The sequence below is a fragment of the Apus apus genome, chromosome 1, assembly GCF_020740795.1.
Source record: "Apus apus isolate bApuApu2 chromosome 1, bApuApu2.pri.cur, whole genome shotgun sequence".
Taxonomy (NCBI): Eukaryota; Metazoa; Chordata; class Aves; order Apodiformes; family Apodidae; genus Apus; species Apus apus.
Window position 1 is genome coordinate 21,837,718 of NC_067282.1, and position 16,755 is coordinate 21,854,472.

The window sequence follows — 16,755 nt, forward strand, 5'->3', positions numbered from 1 at the left end:
AATGCCAACATCTATTTGTTTTTGTTTGCTTGCTTTTTTGTTGTTTGTTTTTTTTCACGTAATATGTTTTGGCAGTCCAATTAATATTTTTAGTGAATTTGGGCTTTCTCAGTTATTGTCTGTGTTTTAATACAGCCGGTGGATCCTTGCAAGTACTAATGTAAAAAGAGGGCAGTGGAAGCCTGCCTTCTCTGTAAGTCCCTGTCATCAACGCTTGCATGGTGATGCCTTTGGACATGACAAGTGGCACTGATACTTTCTGAAAAATGATGGCTGAGGTGTTGGATGGTTTCCTTCACTCCTCAGCCCTTTCTTCCCCTTATTTTGGCCGTAGATAAGCTCAGGGGTTGAATGTAAATAATATTCGGAATTGTGAACAGAGGTGTGGCCACATCTCCTCTGCTGCCTGTTCTGTTGGGGGCTGGAAAACTTCGGCAGAGCTGGTGGGGGGGGCTTTCATGCCTCAAACCACCACAGCTAAACCTGCCAGTGCCTGTCTCTTCAGGGTCCTCCTTTGTGGCAGCCGAAGAGACGCTCTCAGCGACGGTACCAGCTCAGATGCTTTATCTTCATTGTCTTCGTAACTCAAGCGTAGCATTTAGTCCAGCGTGGTGGGAATGGGGGTGGGGAACACAGCTTTTGTTCATCAGGGAAGACAAACCGTAAAGGAAGGTCTCCTAAGGATAAGAGACTCACTTTTGGTGCCACAGGGATGGTACTTGGCACTTCAAACTGCAGACAGATGCGAGCACAGTGTGTTTGAGCACAGGCAGAAATAAGGAAGTTACTGTGTTGTCGGGCAATAAGGATATATCCTATGACAGTGACTGTCCTGCCATGTGAGGCTGTAACATCAGCCTGATCAGACAGGCACTACGTAAGGGAAGCCTATCCAGAATGCTACACCAGATTTCAGCTGTCAAAGGGCCGGGCTGGAGCTGGGATGCAGACCATGGACATTTCTGCCCAGCTCTCACTGGACTCCCAGACACTTGCTCTGTCATACCTCTGTGTGTAGGTCCTGAACTCCTGGCCCTTCTCCTGGTGCCTCCAAATATTGTTGTGAGGGCTCCCAGGCAGGAGGACGCTGTGTAGCATCCGGCCAGCCTCGAGAACTGGGAACCCCTTCACCATCCCCCTTCATGCACTTGCCCAGAGGACTTCATAAAAATTAATTGAGCTGCCCAGCATTAGACATAGATCATAAAACTCCCATCTGATCTCGTGCCTGCTGCTGATTTTAACAGCTGATTGAAACAATGAGCGCTGGCTCATCGGGAATGTGACAACACTGACAGAGATAGCTGGAATGCTGGCTGGAGGTGCAGATAAGGCTTCAAACGTCCAGCAAGAGCCTCAGCCGGTATCACAACCCTTGCTTTCCTGACGGGAGTAAAACCCCCAGGCAAGAGCTTAAACATAGAAAAGTGATGGAGATTATTACCGTTTGAATTACAAGTTTTGCTGAAAAGCAACTTTGCATGTCTGCTTATTATTTATTTATTTATTTATTCATTTTCTTGTTAATTTTAAAGTAAAATAGAAATGAACTCAGAGTAAGGGAGAACTGGGAGAACAAGTCCCATTTCTGATGGCATTCGAGGGACTGTTTTGCAGACACTGGCAGACACGGACCCGTACCTATATTCCCGGAAAATTCCCCATTCGATAATCCACTATAAACCACCTATTTGCCAACCGGGTGTTAATTTGCTCACGTAATCACGGCAATTACCGGGAAAAACGGGCAGAGACAGAAGCGTCCCACACACGCAATCACGGGAACTTTCCCTCTGACCTGTATCGCCGCCTCCGCCGCGATGCCCTGGCCGGTCGGTCCCTGCGGGGCCGCGGGGCTGCGGGTGCCCGGCGCTCGGTGCCGCGGGGCGGGGGGCGGCGCAGGGCGCGGGGCGGGCCGGCAGGGGGGGCTGCGGGCCGGCTCGGGGCGGCGGCACCGGCGGGCGCTGCTGCGCGGCTGCGCCTCGCCCGGCTATAAATACGGCCCGCGGGCCGCGCCGGCCTGCCGGCGGGAGGAGCCGCCGGCGCGGAGGCAGGTGAGTGCTGCGCGTCCCCCGTCCCTGCGCATCCCCCGACCCTGCGCATCCCCCGTCCCTGCGCGGGCAGCGAGCGCTCCGCTTCCCGCTGTGGGGTGTGTGTGCCCGTGCCCCCTCCCTGCCCCTCATCGCCCCCGCTGCCCCTCCGGGGCTGAGGGTGTCCCGGGGGCTGCGCTGCTCTCCCCCCGTCCGGGCGGTCGGTGCAGCCGCTGAGTCCCGGCTGCCCCGCCGGAGCGTCTTCGCCGGGGCCGGGGCAAAAAGCGCTCCGAGCTGGGGGTTTCCTACTGCTCCGGGAACCGCGGGTGGCGGACGCGGTCGGTCCGTGGGTTGCTCCTCTCCGCTGCCTGAGGTGAAGCCGCACGTCTGGGTGGTGAGAGAGCGAAGCGAGCCCAGCTTATTAAGATGGATAATATCTGTTACCCAGTCTATTCAGCCAGAAGTTTTGAGGACGCTAACACATGGGCTGGCTCGAGGGGGCATTGCCCTCCGTGCAGCATCGGGGCAAGGCACAAAGCGGCCTGTTTCCTGCCGGCAGTGCGCTAGCGGCGTGACCGCCCCGCGCGGGGCGGGTGGCGGGGTCAGGGCAGGTGCCGAGTTCCCGCATCCCAGCGGCTCCTGGCGCTGGAGCTGCGGTTGCTCCCTCCCCCCGCTCTCTGGAGTCCAGCGGCTTCTCGTTATTTTTCTTAAGAACGGCGAAGGAGAACGCAGCTCCTGTGAATTATAAGCTGGTGTTTTGATGGGAAGGGGAAGGTAACAACTCCTTGGATGACAGGGCAATAGGCCTACGCCTCCCTGCTCGGATGAAAAGTCTCTGATTGAAAAACAGTTCGTCTAGGTCGGTTGTTTCCAACTCTGTTCAGGTGAGTCGGGGTACCTTTTTCTCCTCCTCACTTAATCTCCCTTGCTATCTTTGCCTCTGCTTCTTTCTTCTCGGTCCCTGTCAGTGCTTCCCAAAGGTGTCAGCAGTGCCGAGTGGTTTGTGCCCTCAGCCTCGGCACCAGGCTGTGCTCCCTACCACCACCCCTGTTAGGGAGCCAGTGATTCCTGATCACCCTCAGCGTGAAGAGAGCAAGCCAGCAGAAGCCTTGACATTTATCATTGCATTAAAAACTGCAAAGATCAAAAAATGAATAAATGTTTCTCAGAGGCTCAAGTACTAGAAATATTTACTGATAATAAGGTATTGATAGCAAAATAATTAAATGTCAAGTGTTTGCACACAGGTTAACTTTGCAATGGATGACTGCATTAAGGAGACACTTGGCAGCAATCAGGATGGACAGAAAAGAATGCATAAATACTTTGTTTTGGTTCATAAGGTTTAATGCAGGGATTGTCTCATGCTCTCTACATTCAGTGTAGTGTTTGTGGATTTTATTGTTTCTCATCCTCGATTTCAAGCAGGGATGTGGGCTTTTCTGTATCTCCTGCTGCATAAACCCTCTACGAGTTTGGCCTTTTCCAATGCAATTAAATATACCCGGCTACTTGTCTCCTATCTCTGCAATCTGTTGTGGAGAGCAGTACAGCCTGTGCTACTGAGCTACACGTGTGCCAGTGAGGTTTTAACTTCTCAATCTGCTTTATTTTTCATCACCTTAATTTCTGCAAAAAAAAAAAGTCCTATCTTGATGTACAAATGGGGGGTTCTGTAAGTGATGCTTTGAGCAATGCACTCTGAGTATGGGAATTACTACTTGAGAAGAGGTGGGGTTGAGAAAATCTTTGCAAGGCTGTGTCCATGTGGTTTGTCAAAAGTAGCTTTTGATACGGTGCCGTGTCTTTCCTTACATCCATCTCTTTAAGGTCAGAGGTAGGTATTTGGGTACTGATCTAACAAATGACAGGTGTACATTTGGGTCAGACAGGTGGTTTTTCGTTTCTTTACAGCAAAGCTTCTTCTATGGTCAAGTTTACGAGGGTGTTGTCTGTTGTGTTAGTGATAGTGATGGTAATAAACAATAAAGTAGCTTAAAACTCCTGGCCTAAATTTCTGGAGTGTGTATTTCTATGCAAAATAAATGTAAGGTACAGTAAGCAGTGCTAGATGTTTAGGAAGACAGTGGGGAGAGGAGAGCTCTCAGTGTATTTACTGCAGAAGTGCAGCTCTTCACATCTGTAAAGCACAACAGCACATCAGGGGCTGTGCTCAGAGTTCAATAGTCCTCCCTCATAATCAGAAAAAACAAGACTTTCAGCTTCCAATGTACATTCACTATCCTAAGTTTATGGAGGAAGCACCAGAATTCAGCACAGGATAGAGAAGCCATATATGTGAGCTCCAGTGAAATGTGCTCTCTCTGTAGAGTCATACAGTGGTAGACAAAGTGAAGCACAATATGATAGAGAATAGTACACAGTGGTCAGATTAATATTTGATTGAACACTCTGAAGGAGAAAACATCTAGACATAATCATGCATATCTCAGTAAAGATACTTGCTGAATTGCCAGCAACAAGCAGTGCAAGAGAATCCCTTCCATCCCCTGGCTGGATGCTGAAATTTGCTAAAAAGACAACTAAGGCACAGCTGAATTAGCAAATGCTTTTCCTACACAAGTATTGCATTTTATAACAAGTTATTTATAATTACGAATACTGGCCTTGTTTAAATGCAACTTTTACTGAACGTTCTGCAGTCAATTTTGTTAAGTAGCTGAAAGGGGAGAAAAAATGTAACAAAGAGCAGCAGAACTTGTGTGCATGATGGTTTGTTTGGTGCCTGAACATTCTATTGCAAACTCAAGCCTGTTGAAGCAGTCTTTCTTCAGGAAAAGAATTCTGATAGATTTTTATATAATATATTCTGGCACTATCCTAATATAAATACCATCCTCATGAGCCTGGGAACACTGCCACTTTCTGTTGCTGGGTATGCATTTAATGCTTTGCTTTCTGAAAACCTTATTTTTTTATTCTGTCAATTGCAATTACATGGTATCATCTTGCTATTCTCCATTTTCCAGTGGAAAATAGAGAAGAGCGTAAGTTCCAGTGTTTCACCCAAGGTCACCAAAAAGATCTCCAGAGTAAAGCCAAGTGCTGTAACCGTCTGAGTGTCCCTGCCATTGGTTTAAGGAGAAAGACCTTAGTGACGATTTGTAAGGTGAGAAGCAAGAGGGTAAAAATGATTACCTGGTCTAAATTGCCATAACTTCACAACCAAGTGATGTATACCAATTAAAGCTCTGTCCTGTGTTACTCTGTTATGATACAGAAACAGGTTAGTATTTTGCAGCCAAAAGGCAAATCTGTAAAACATTCAAAGCATCTGAAAAACAGGCCTTCAGTACAAGAAAGGGCTGTCTGGAAGCCTTTATTTAAACTGTCACCTTAGTGATTTTTTTAAGGAATTCTATTTTCTTTTTCAATTAAGTGGCTACAAAGCTGGCAGTCAAGCAGACAAGTTCAAGGCTCCTGAGATAGTGCATCTGCATGTTTCAAAGCGAGAATTGTTTTCTGCCCAAGGAGAAGTTATTGTTGTTTTGTGGCATAGTGTTGCACAGCACACAGGGCTGTGCAGGAAGTGGGACCAGTGGTGCACTGGCTGGGAGGTAAGGATGTCCAAGTTATGTTCCTGTATCACTGTAGCAAAATTGGTTAAGACACTGCCTTATCTTTCTTTCTAAAACCTGGGAGGTTTATGTGGCCTCACTCTTACAGGGGGTTTGGGGACTGTGGATGGAGAAGTCCATTTTGTTCCAGCAGAAGCATCCACATCAAAAGTCTCTGCAAATTACTTAATCCTCAGCAACATCTGGTGTAGCAGCAGTTCCCAGGCTTTTTGTAGTGACACCTCTTACAGATCAGTGGTTTTATGCAATCCTCAAAACTAGCAAAAGCATCGACTGAAAATTCCTTGGATTCCCTTCATAGCCTGCAATCACGAATCTTAATTTAGATGATGCTGTAATACAGATTGCTGCTTCTTATATGAGCCTAAGGGCTATTCTGCTCAGAGATAAAACTTCTTTGAATCACCTGTTGTATGGGATGCAGAGCTAGAAGAAAGTTTTGCTTCACAGCAGTAATCACCGAACACTTACAGGAGAACGTCTTTCCTTTGAAATAATTGTTAAAATGTAAACATGCATCTGAAGCACATGCTGGGCTAATGAATTTATCTATTAATGTTTAACTTTTGAATTTTAACTGTTTGGTAGGTTATCCTAAACTATTTTTTTATCCCCACAGAGTGCTTGAAGTTATGGCAAAATGCTAAGGCTGCCAAAGAGCCAGTCTGGCAGGCGAGGATAGCTTGAACAGAGATGCTCCAATAGTGCTTTCCTGCTCTGGCATGTGTCATCCCTGCCAAGTTTTGCATGAGGCACGTGGAACAACAACCCTTTAAGCCACTTGAGATTTTTGCAGCCCAAGGCAGTCCTCATCATAATTCTCAAGTTTATAGTGCCAGAAAAATTCAAAGGGACCAGATGAATGCACTGCATGATACATTAGTGTTACTGAACAAGAATTAAATTGTGGTGGGGGAAAATAAAGCTTTGTATTAAGCATTTCCAAGCTCGATGTAATTTCTTCATGCCAGAATGCTGGGAGGAATCATGATGTGCTGTGCACAGGAAAGCAGGCAAGATGCTGGGCACAGATAAGACATTCAGAATTAAATTGCACTTGAGTGTGCTGGATAGAGCCATGCTCTCAGAATGAATGCATTTCTTCTGCTCTACCAGACCATCGGGATCTGAGGTTCTTTTGCTGTTATGATAAAGAATTGTTTAGCTGTTGATGCAATATACTAGTGAGGCTTTAAAATGGAAGCATTCGTAAAACAATCACTGGGAACAATTTAAGTGAAATCAAATGTCTTCATGCACAAGACTAGAAGCACGGAGATCAGGAGCAAGTGCTTATATCCTGGTCACAATCTGGATACATTATTTGGGGTTTATTGCTAAGGGTTTTGGGGTTTAATGCTAAGACAAGTACTCATCACAATCACTAAAGCTGGGCTGTCTCTTCAATGTGTTAAAAGGTTTAAAGTGTAGGAGAGCAGATAGGGGATCAGAGATCTGGAAGAAAAAGTGCTTTTCCCTCCTTTTTAGATCTTAAACTAAGAAAACTTTAAAAGAACATTTTAAAAGAATGGAAGATTTTCTTAAACATAGTGTGTAAGCTGGTAACAAGTTAGTATCTAAACCAGAACCCGACTGGGCAAAGTGCTAATTTTGATATGACAGCAGCTTGATCATATCACTGACTAGGGCTTCCTGAAACATCTGTGTCAACCCATCCTTGATATTGCTGGTACATGCCCTAAGTATGAGTTAAGTGGCTTACAGCTGTGTCAAAAAATGGATTTTGTTGTTAATATGCATATTTACCTGAATAAGATTATGTGGATATTTAGATGTTTAATGTAAAATTCTGTACATTACCATTAGAATTATTTACAGTAAGAATTTCAGAAGACAAGATACTCTGGAGACTCTGCCAGATGAACTTGAATTTTTCATTGATGAAAGCCCAAGTGTCAGAGAGGCTCACAAGCACCATCCAGCCTCCACACAGCAAAGTTTAGGGCCAGGTCCACAGCCTTTATTCTTATAAGTAATCCTTTAATGTCAGCAGAGCTAGCAAGATACTGATGCTAAAGAAATCAAAGCCCTCAGGCTCAGTTCAAACTTTGCCCTCCACCCAGGACCTGGTGGAAAGTGAATGAAGGTTGCTTTACTTCGCCTTGAGGCCTTGGGTGAAGTGAGAGCTGAGTCACTGTCCCTGTAAGCAACAGCAGCTTTATAGTTAAACTGATTAGAGAGGAGAACATAACACTGAGTCTGACAGACCCACAACGTCAATTTTTAGCTGCTCAGCACTTAAAAAAAATCAAATAACAGAAAAGCTGTCCTGTTTGACTGTTCCTATTACATAACAGCAATGTCTTCGGGATTTGAGAAGAGCCACGGGCAACATGCCCCTTATGTAACAAATCCAAGTTGCTCTAATCCCTGCTGTGAGGCTGCTGACCCTGGGCAGCCAGGAATAGCCCTGGAGCAGTGCTGAGCTCCTCGGACTCTGCTGGGCTTGCAGGGTAGCTGTGGGGCAGAGGTCCTTTGCTCTGCGCCGTTTTCTGCTAGCCATGCTTGCTGGATGTGCAGTCTTTTTCTGCTGATACAGTGAAAATAGGGGCTGAAGTGGAAATCATGCCCTTAAAAAGTCTTGATTTTCTTATGGGCAGAGCTGATCTTCCCCACTTCCTTTTTTTTTTTTTTTTTTAACATTTGCCTTTACCCCCATTTCCAGCAGGAAACAGGTCTTATGATCTTGGTACCTTTGCTCTTGTGCTTATTTCAATAAAAAAGCCGGGTCACACCGTTGGAGCAGGTCCTCCTGAGCCTTTTGGGACAGTGCTGTTCCCTGATGCTTGGTGGGTGTGCCAGGTGTGCCAGGGTAGGTTCTTTGGGGAAAGAGCTGCAGGCAGGTATCATCCTGAATTCAGGGGTCTACTGTGTCCCCTTGGCTTCTGTGGAGTGTCATGGCCTTGTTCCTGCTGTGTGGTTTCACGTGCTGGGTGTGGAGGTGGTGGATCAACATGGGGGCACAATGGAGCAGGATGGAAGCTGCTGGGGGAAGTCAGCTCCATGTCCTTGGGCCTTGGTGTCTATGCGGAGAGGGTCTGACCCTGTGCTCAAGTCTGTCATGTTGATGTTGTCTTGATTAAAGTGGGTAAAAAGCAGTGTGCAAGAGCCCTGCCCACAGGGTCCAACCTCACTTGCTGCAGGTCCTGCCCTGCCTTCTCCATGGGAGAGCACTACTCTGATTGCCTTGGCTGCCTCCAGTGTAATTAGGAGCATTTGAAGAATGCTAACATAAAAAAAAAACAAACCAACAACAATGTTGTGGGATTGTTTAGGGGGGAAGAATTGAGGTAGTTCTGTGCAAAGAGACCTATCTAATTAAAACCGCAGGGGAATGGAGATGGTGGCTAATGAGGCTGAACATGCAACTTAATTTAACTGAGTTATTTGAAAAGAAGCAACCTGCCTTGCTGGGGAATGGAAGGTGGGGAAGGGGGAAACAGCAGAGCATACCTGGGATTTTTTCTTAAAATATAAATTTCATTGTAATTACTGCATGTTTTGCTGCAAGTTACTTTGGATTTGGGATTTTACTGCATTTACATGAAATTTATCATGAACAGTAACTATCAGTTGCGTGTGACTAAACATTTTAAAAGATTATTGGATTAAATATCTTACCTAAAATCCCATTTAGATCTTCCATCCTCTAGTATCTTCTAAGCTTCTTATCTTCTGATCTTTACCACAAGGGAAAAATTGAGTGTCATTCGACGTTCCCCCTTTCCCTCAACTGTCTTTCCCCCTTTTCTGCCTTTTCCTCTATTGTACTCTCAGATCTTATCTGATCTCCACCTGCTCTGCTTGTCCCACAGTCACATCCCTCTTCTTGGTCTTCCTTACACTCATATGTCAACTCTTCACTCTAGTATCTCCTGCCCCTTTCCCATCATAATACAAATGCACATCACTGACATAATATTAAAAAAACAAAACACAAACAAACCAAGGAAAAAACACAAACAAAATCAAGAATAACAAAACCACAAAATGACAAAAAAAACCTCACAGATTTTTTTTCCAGGTTTTTTGTCATCTGCTCACAATCCTGATTGAGAGAGCTTTTTGTTTCACCATTGATTCTTGGCAGTTTGACACCCTTTGCTGCTGGTAAAACTACATCTCATGACCTCTTATCAACTCTCAGGCCTGGCTTTATTTCCTTTGCCTTGACCTGTTGTATTTTGATGTCATAACTCATGTTCTCTGATTATTGATGTTCATTTCTTGTGACTTCAGTCTTTCCTTGACTTCTGAGAGAAGCTCCTTCTCTGTATTTTCTGGCTGATCTTCCTCACCCTTTCTTGTTTCTCCTCTTTCTTCCCATTCTTTTCTGGGTGATCTCATCACAAGCCAATTCAGGTAAATCTCCCTGAATAGTAATATTATCACTCTTTTATCCCACCACAATGTGGTGTGAGGACAAGGCATCAAATAGCACAGAGACCCATAAAAACAAAGGTCTCTGTAAATGCATTAAAACCTGACTAGGCTCTATCTGTGCTTCCCCTTCAGCTTGTCTACCTAAATTTGACTTGAAAGCATTGTCTTACTCTAAAGATACTCCAGAGGAAGAGGAACAGAAAATGTAGAGTTTTTGTTTCGCAAAGTTTTTGTATCCTTTTCCCCTTTTCAGAGTGGGTGCCTTGCTTCATTCCATTCCCAACAAAGACCAGCTTCTGTGAGTTAATGCCAGGAAACTTGGACAGGATCATAATCAGAAGAGCAGGATGTTCAATCTTGAGCACTGCGATTACAAAAGATTTGATAGTGTATGTCCTTGTTACCTCCTCTAATTCTAATGAGTCTTTTTATTTATTTATTTATTTTAAAGGTTTCCATCCTGGGACTGTCTTCTAGGGCAAGCTATCACTAATGGAAGTAAAATTGTTTTTTCCAGCATTCTGGGTAAGTTTGTCTTCTGTATTATTAATGTCTGATTGGATCTTTTAAATGTATTTGCCACCAAAGAACTCTTCTGCAAGTTGTCTTTGATTTTTAGGTTAGTACTAATCTATCCAATGAAAACTCCCTCTAACAACTGTGTAAACAATGGAGATAAAGGGGACTTGGAAGCAGACCATGACACACTCCTACTGGGTGGAATTATCAAACAAAATTAGACCTTTGCTTCCCTAATGTTTTTTATTTTTGTCTGGTAGGTATATATTGAAAATATGAATATCTAACCCAATGTACTACATATCTAAATTAAATCTGGTTTCTTTATCTTCAAATACTGTCCTATTATCTTAGTTTTCCATGCTTGAGAAGGCATAACTCTGTGAGCTTGGAGATGACAGTGACATGGATCCTAGCAAAGATTTGTTGTGGTGGTATGAGGTTGTGTTCAGTTGTGGGCAATAATTATTGCTGAAGCCTCTGGGAGGTCAGCAGTGATGTTTTTACCTAGGAAAAAAAAAAAATGACAGCCTTGCTGGCAAGTTGCAGGGCAGTATTTGCCACCTGAGCATTTGTTCTTTGATTGCCCATCAGTAATAGGCTGACAATGGTCCCAAAGCCTCAAATGTCTCAAGAAAATGAAGACAGCCTCCCTCCAGAGCCTACATTGTCTTTACAGTATAGCGTACTGTCAAACCCTGGATGGACCAAATAAAACCAGAGGTCTGAGGTTGCTTTTTCTGTGATGGTCATGATGGGACAGTTTCCTGTTGTGATCTTAGTGTCCTCAGTTTTACAGCAGGCTCACAGCTGATTTTCCCCGTGCATCAGTAAGGTGTGACAGCCTGCTATGTCCTGCTGGCTGAGCAACCATGGGGAAGAACAACAACAGTTCATGCAGCCCAGTATCCCTGAGTATGCATCTCCTGAGACCAGATCCAAACCTGTTCCTCAATTGATAAAACACAGCCTGGCTAGAGGAGTTCTGATGGCAACCTGGCATAAATGTTGCTCTTTCCATTGGGAAAATTGGACCTGGTCTGACCTGGAGTCAAAGTTCTGGCAAGAGCAGCCAGCACCAGGAGAGGGTCAGGACTCCAGGCAAAGCCTGGGGGCATGGCTCTAGCATGCAGCACTGGACATGGTGAGGAGACCTCGAAGGGGTGACATTTCTGTGGTCATCAGACTGAGGGCAGAAAGTAGATGGGAGCAAAGAGAAAACAAACCTAGGTCGTTGGTAAGGACATTCCCAGCATCCTAATTCTTAGTGTAGGAAATTCTATACCGTGTCTGTCTCCTTCTCCAGCCCAGGCTGCAGGGCTGATAGGGACTGTCAGGGCTCAGAGAGGTGAAGCTGACATCATGGCATGATCCCTGGCTTTCAAGGGACTCTTTGTACATGCAGATGGCTTTGGGGACAGTGCTGTGTGATAGGAGCTGTGTAGTCTCAGGAGCTTGGGGAGGAATATCCCATCCCTTCATCTAAGTCTAAAGCTATTTTTCTGGCAGCAGTTGTGCTCAGTCACAGATGATGTGGCTTTTGCAGTGAAACGGGTGATTGAATTGGTGAGTCAGTGTCTTCTGGGGGTCATATGCACCAAAAAGAACAGAGGAAGTAATTTTTTAGTAGCATTCTGCAAAAGGTTGTATTAAAACATTTCCTTCCATAAGGTGTGTTGTTTGACTTTTAACAGGTATTGAGTACCTGTTTCACTAATATGTCCTCTGCCTTTTGAGATGACGTGTCAATGGTATTCAAAGTAAGGTATGTAAGAAGCAGACTGAACATTTAGATTACTTTTGGCTAGAAGGATTGGAAATAAAAGGCCATCAGCTGGAAAAAAGCTTTGGGAATCTTCAAAATGAATGTGCTCTGTGATGAGTGTTCAGCTTCTAAAGGGGACAATTGTGCCAGAAGTAGATGTCAAGTAGAGGAAGAAATAAATGTAGGAGGCTGCTCTGCAATTTGAATGCTTGCTGAAAACCTGAGAGAATAAATTTTTATGGCTCGTTCCAGAGTTATCTGCAAGAAGGGTGTTTTCAAACCTGTGTTTTGTTTCAAAGAGGCAGGAGCAAATAACGTGGAGATAATGTGACTTTCAGCTCTCTTGTACTGATCGTAGAGTGCTGCGTGGGAAGATGAGGGCTATACAAGAGTGAAACCCTGCTTAAGAGGTTTGCCTACAGTCAGTGTGGTACAGTTGTGGTTTTAGCTGTTGGGAGGCATCCTGACATGCTGTGGAAATACAGTGCTTAAAAAATCCACAGCATTTCCTAAGGAAGAGGTCAGAGTGGTCTGCATGGCAGTTTGTGGATTGAGAGTTTGATACTGTGCCTCTGTGTTTATGCAAACAGCTAGTGAAATGCTTCAAAGAGGGAAAGATTTTTGGTGCTTTCAGCTAGAAATCAGAAATTCAGGGAAGTGACTCAATAATATTTTAAGTCATCCAGTAATTTAACACTAGATTACCGTTGAAATCCTATAGAAATATTCAAGACACTTTCTACTGTATCAGATGGATTAAGCATGGTTCACTTATTGCATTAAGTTTGAGAGGGATTAATAGTGTCTGCATCATTGTTTCCTAGACTTATAAGTTTAAAGACCAGAGGGGACCACATGAATATCTATTCTTACTGCCTGCTCAGTGCAGAAGTGCAGGATATATTGGCAATGGTCCCTTAATTTTTCATTGTTTAGCATATTTCTCTAGAAGACATTGAGGTCTTGATTTAAAGGATGACAGTAGTAATTAATCTACCATGTCACAGGTAAATTGTTTCAGTAAATAATGAGCCTTGCTTTTTGAGGTAGTTTGTAGCTCTTTTCAGCTTCCAAATGCCCTGCATTTTTTTTCCTGCTGGACTGACAAGGAGTCTGTTATCGGAATGCTCCATTTAGTTATTCATTTAGTTAGCCACTTTTGAAATTAATTTACTATGAGCTGTGTTGATGTAGTATGGTGAATCTTTTAATTCAGGATTTTATGTATAGCATGATTTTAAATCACTGTGTAGTGTGAAATCAAGACTAGAAATACGTCCTGTCAGCACACTAGCAGTACCAAATGACGATGTAACTGCATACAAATGATCAGATTTACATGGCCAGGCCTATTTTCTGTACAGCTGTGTTGATTGGTGTTAATTATGCTACTGTCTTTCAATGCCTTATTGATTGTGCCCCATGGTAACCTTTCCCCGCTGTTGCCTACTACTGATGTCAGCCTAATGGTTCAATAGGTGCTTAAGTTATCCCACTTAACTCTTTTAAACACTGATGTGATATTAACTGTTTCCAGTTACCAGGAGCTTTTGGAGTACCTATACTAGTTAAAAGCAGCTATTGAATCAAAACTTACTGGTACCTCTGCCCTCTACTCCTGAATGCAGGGTTTCAACTGAGGGGCTATTTAAAGCTCTCTTCAGTTACTGATGGCATGGGAGGTATGTCATTATCACTGTCAGATGTGAATATAGCATCTTGCATCTTTCTGAACATACAATAGAAGCAGTTGTGAAATACGTTTGTATTTTTCTGAATTGTTCCATAATTTTTGTCTGGAATGGCCAGTTACTTAATTCACTGCCTGGCATTGACTTAATTCTTGTTTCATTTAGGGAGGAGCTCCTGTTGCCATAAACCTCACAATAGCTTTTAATATGTTGCGGGGTTTTTTCCTTCCATCATTTGCTTGCATTTCTGCAATGTTAATTTGTATTCATTGCTGTCGGTGTGGGGTTTTTTTCCCATCTGTTATGTACTTTGGGATTGTTTTACAGATTTCTCTGCTGTTGCTGTCACTCTCCCTAGCCAGGATTCTTCAACCAAAAAAGCTTCCTTTCAGGGCTGTAGCACAGTGATTTTCTTCTTTTTTTCTGACATGTAATGAAGCATCCCTAAGCAGGTCCTTTTATATTTTTGTGTATGACTATTTCCCCTTGCTCAGTTTTGCTCATGATTGTTTTTAGGTTTGAGAAATTGTCTTTCTAAAATATCCAAACAAGTAAATTAGATATTAGTTAAGAGTACACATTATTTTCCAATTGTAAAAGAAATCAGACAAACATTAACTAGTTGACTTCACTACTTTTTGTATTAAGAAATGAACTAGAACTTGCAGATTTTCTGCAAGTTTTACTAGTAAAGCGGTTCTTCTAGAAAAGATTCTCTGCTAGAATAAAATTCAATGTGACAATATTTTTAATAACTTCAAGGCTATGTGCTTGAGGAGTGCCTCATTCTGTTCCCTTACCTCATTTGATGGGTTTCTAGCAGACTTCAGCCTCTCAGCTTGTGATTTGCCAATACTTCAGATTCTGCTTTTCTTTTGGCATGTGCAGTGACCCTAGATTTTTCTTCTGCACACCCTGTTTCTCTTCAGTATGGTGCTTTTAGTGTTGATTTTTATAATGTGTTTTGTTTGTAACCTCCTTAACTTAACTGAGCTTCTTTTGAAAAAGGCAATTCTATTGAAATTGAGCCCAGTCACTGCAGTTATCAGCAAGCTTTCAGTGGAACAAATTGTTTGCCCTATTTAAAAAAGAAGCTGTTCAAATATCAGCAGTATGGTTAAGGCATTTTTTTATTTCTAGCTCTGCAATAGACATCACAATTTTTTTGACAATTCATGTTGACATGGGGAGGCTGCTATTTTTCAGTCAGACCTCTAGGGTTGGCAGGTCCTAGTCCATATGGCCTTTTGCAAGCCCACAGTGGCTGCTCTAGGCTGCTGTGCAGACTCATGAGATGAAGTCCATGCTGCAGCTGGCTTTTGGGATGGCTCTGGACAGCACCTGTGGCAGAGGGAAAGGACAGAAGCTGAGGTCAAAAGTTGATACATTTTCTTGTGCTCTGTGGAAGTCTTAGAAGTATAGTCTTAACAAATGGTTGTTACTCAGATCACTAATAAAAAAGACCTGGTTTAAACAGCATGCATGTAGAAATAAACTTCTCACTGTTCGAAGCAAGTGACTTGGCAACACGTGGTCTTGCTCTGTCACCAGAACGGACTCACATCTAGCCTTGGTGAGGGCTTGTGACAAGGTGCCTGTGAGGAAGATGGTTTGCATCCAGACTTCCAAGACCTGCATCTCCCAGTATTTTACTATACTTGGCACAAAAGTATGTGGGCAGCTGCAGCTGCATATCTTGAGTAGAGAACCTGCAAAATTATGTACTGGTTGTATTCAGATAGATTATGGGTTTCATACTCAGCCCTGGTGAGGCCACATCTTGAGTACTGTGCTCAGTTTCAGGCCACTTACTGTAAGAGAGACATTGAGGTATTGGAGCGTGTCTAGAGAAGGGCAGCCAAGCTGGTGAAGGGTCTGAAGAACGAGTCTTACAGGGAGCAGCTGAGGAAACTGGGATTATTTTGCCTGGAGAAAGGGAGACCGATGGGAGACCTTATTGCTCTCTAGAGCTACCTGAAAGGAGGTTGTAGTGAGATGGAGGTTGGTCTCTTCTCCCAGGTAACAAGTGATAGGACAAGAGGAAACAGGCTCAAGTTGTGCCAGTGGAGGTTTAAAATCATAGAATCATCAAGGTTGGAAAAGACCTTCAAGATGATCAAGTCGAACCACCTGCCCTGCAACCACTAGCCACTAAACCATCTCCCGAAACAAAACGTCCACCCATTTTTTGAACACCCCAGGGATGATGCCTCCACCACCTCCCTGGGCAGCCAGTTCCAATGCCTCACAAAAAGTTTAGATAGGGTATTAGGAAACCTTTCTTCACTGAAAAGGTTGTCAGTCAATGGAACAGGATGCTCAGGGTCACCATCTCTGGAGGTATTTGAAAGATGTGTAGATATGGTGCTTAAGGACATGGTTTAGTGGTGGACTTGGCAGTGCTGGCTTAACAGTTGGACTTGATGAGCTTAAGGGTCTTTTCCAACCTAAATGATTTTGTGATTTAATGAGTCTAGGTTACTAGATTTCCTGTGTAAAACCACACCATTACTGAATTGGTTCTAAGGAGCAGCATCCCAGGTGGAATTGAGTCCATGTACCAGGAATCAGCTTGTAAATGCTTTGGGACAAGAGCACTGTTTCTTTCAGTGTTGTGTGGCTTAGAATGAGGGATGCTACTCCAAGCATCCTTTCGATACAAAGGATTAGTCAAATAAAATGAAGGATAAAAACAAAGGCTAAGAAGTGATCTGTCTGCAATGACAGAATAGCAGCAACTTCATAAG

The 16,755-nt window shown here is 43.7% G+C and overlaps 1 protein-coding gene across 1 annotated transcript in view; it reads left to right on the forward strand.

The window, feature by feature from the left end:
• Positions 1–2,029: 2,029 nt before the first annotated feature.
• The window catches only part of MTUS2 (microtubule associated scaffold protein 2), a 295,553-nt gene continuing 280,827 nt past the window's right edge, over positions 2,030–16,755 (forward strand). The window contains exons 1-3 of the mRNA XM_051618292.1: positions 2,030–2,054; positions 2,743–2,914; positions 10,485–10,558. The gene's annotated coding sequence lies outside the window, so the exon portion shown is untranslated. The remainder of the gene's footprint in view (positions 2,055–2,742; positions 2,915–10,484; positions 10,559–16,755) is intronic.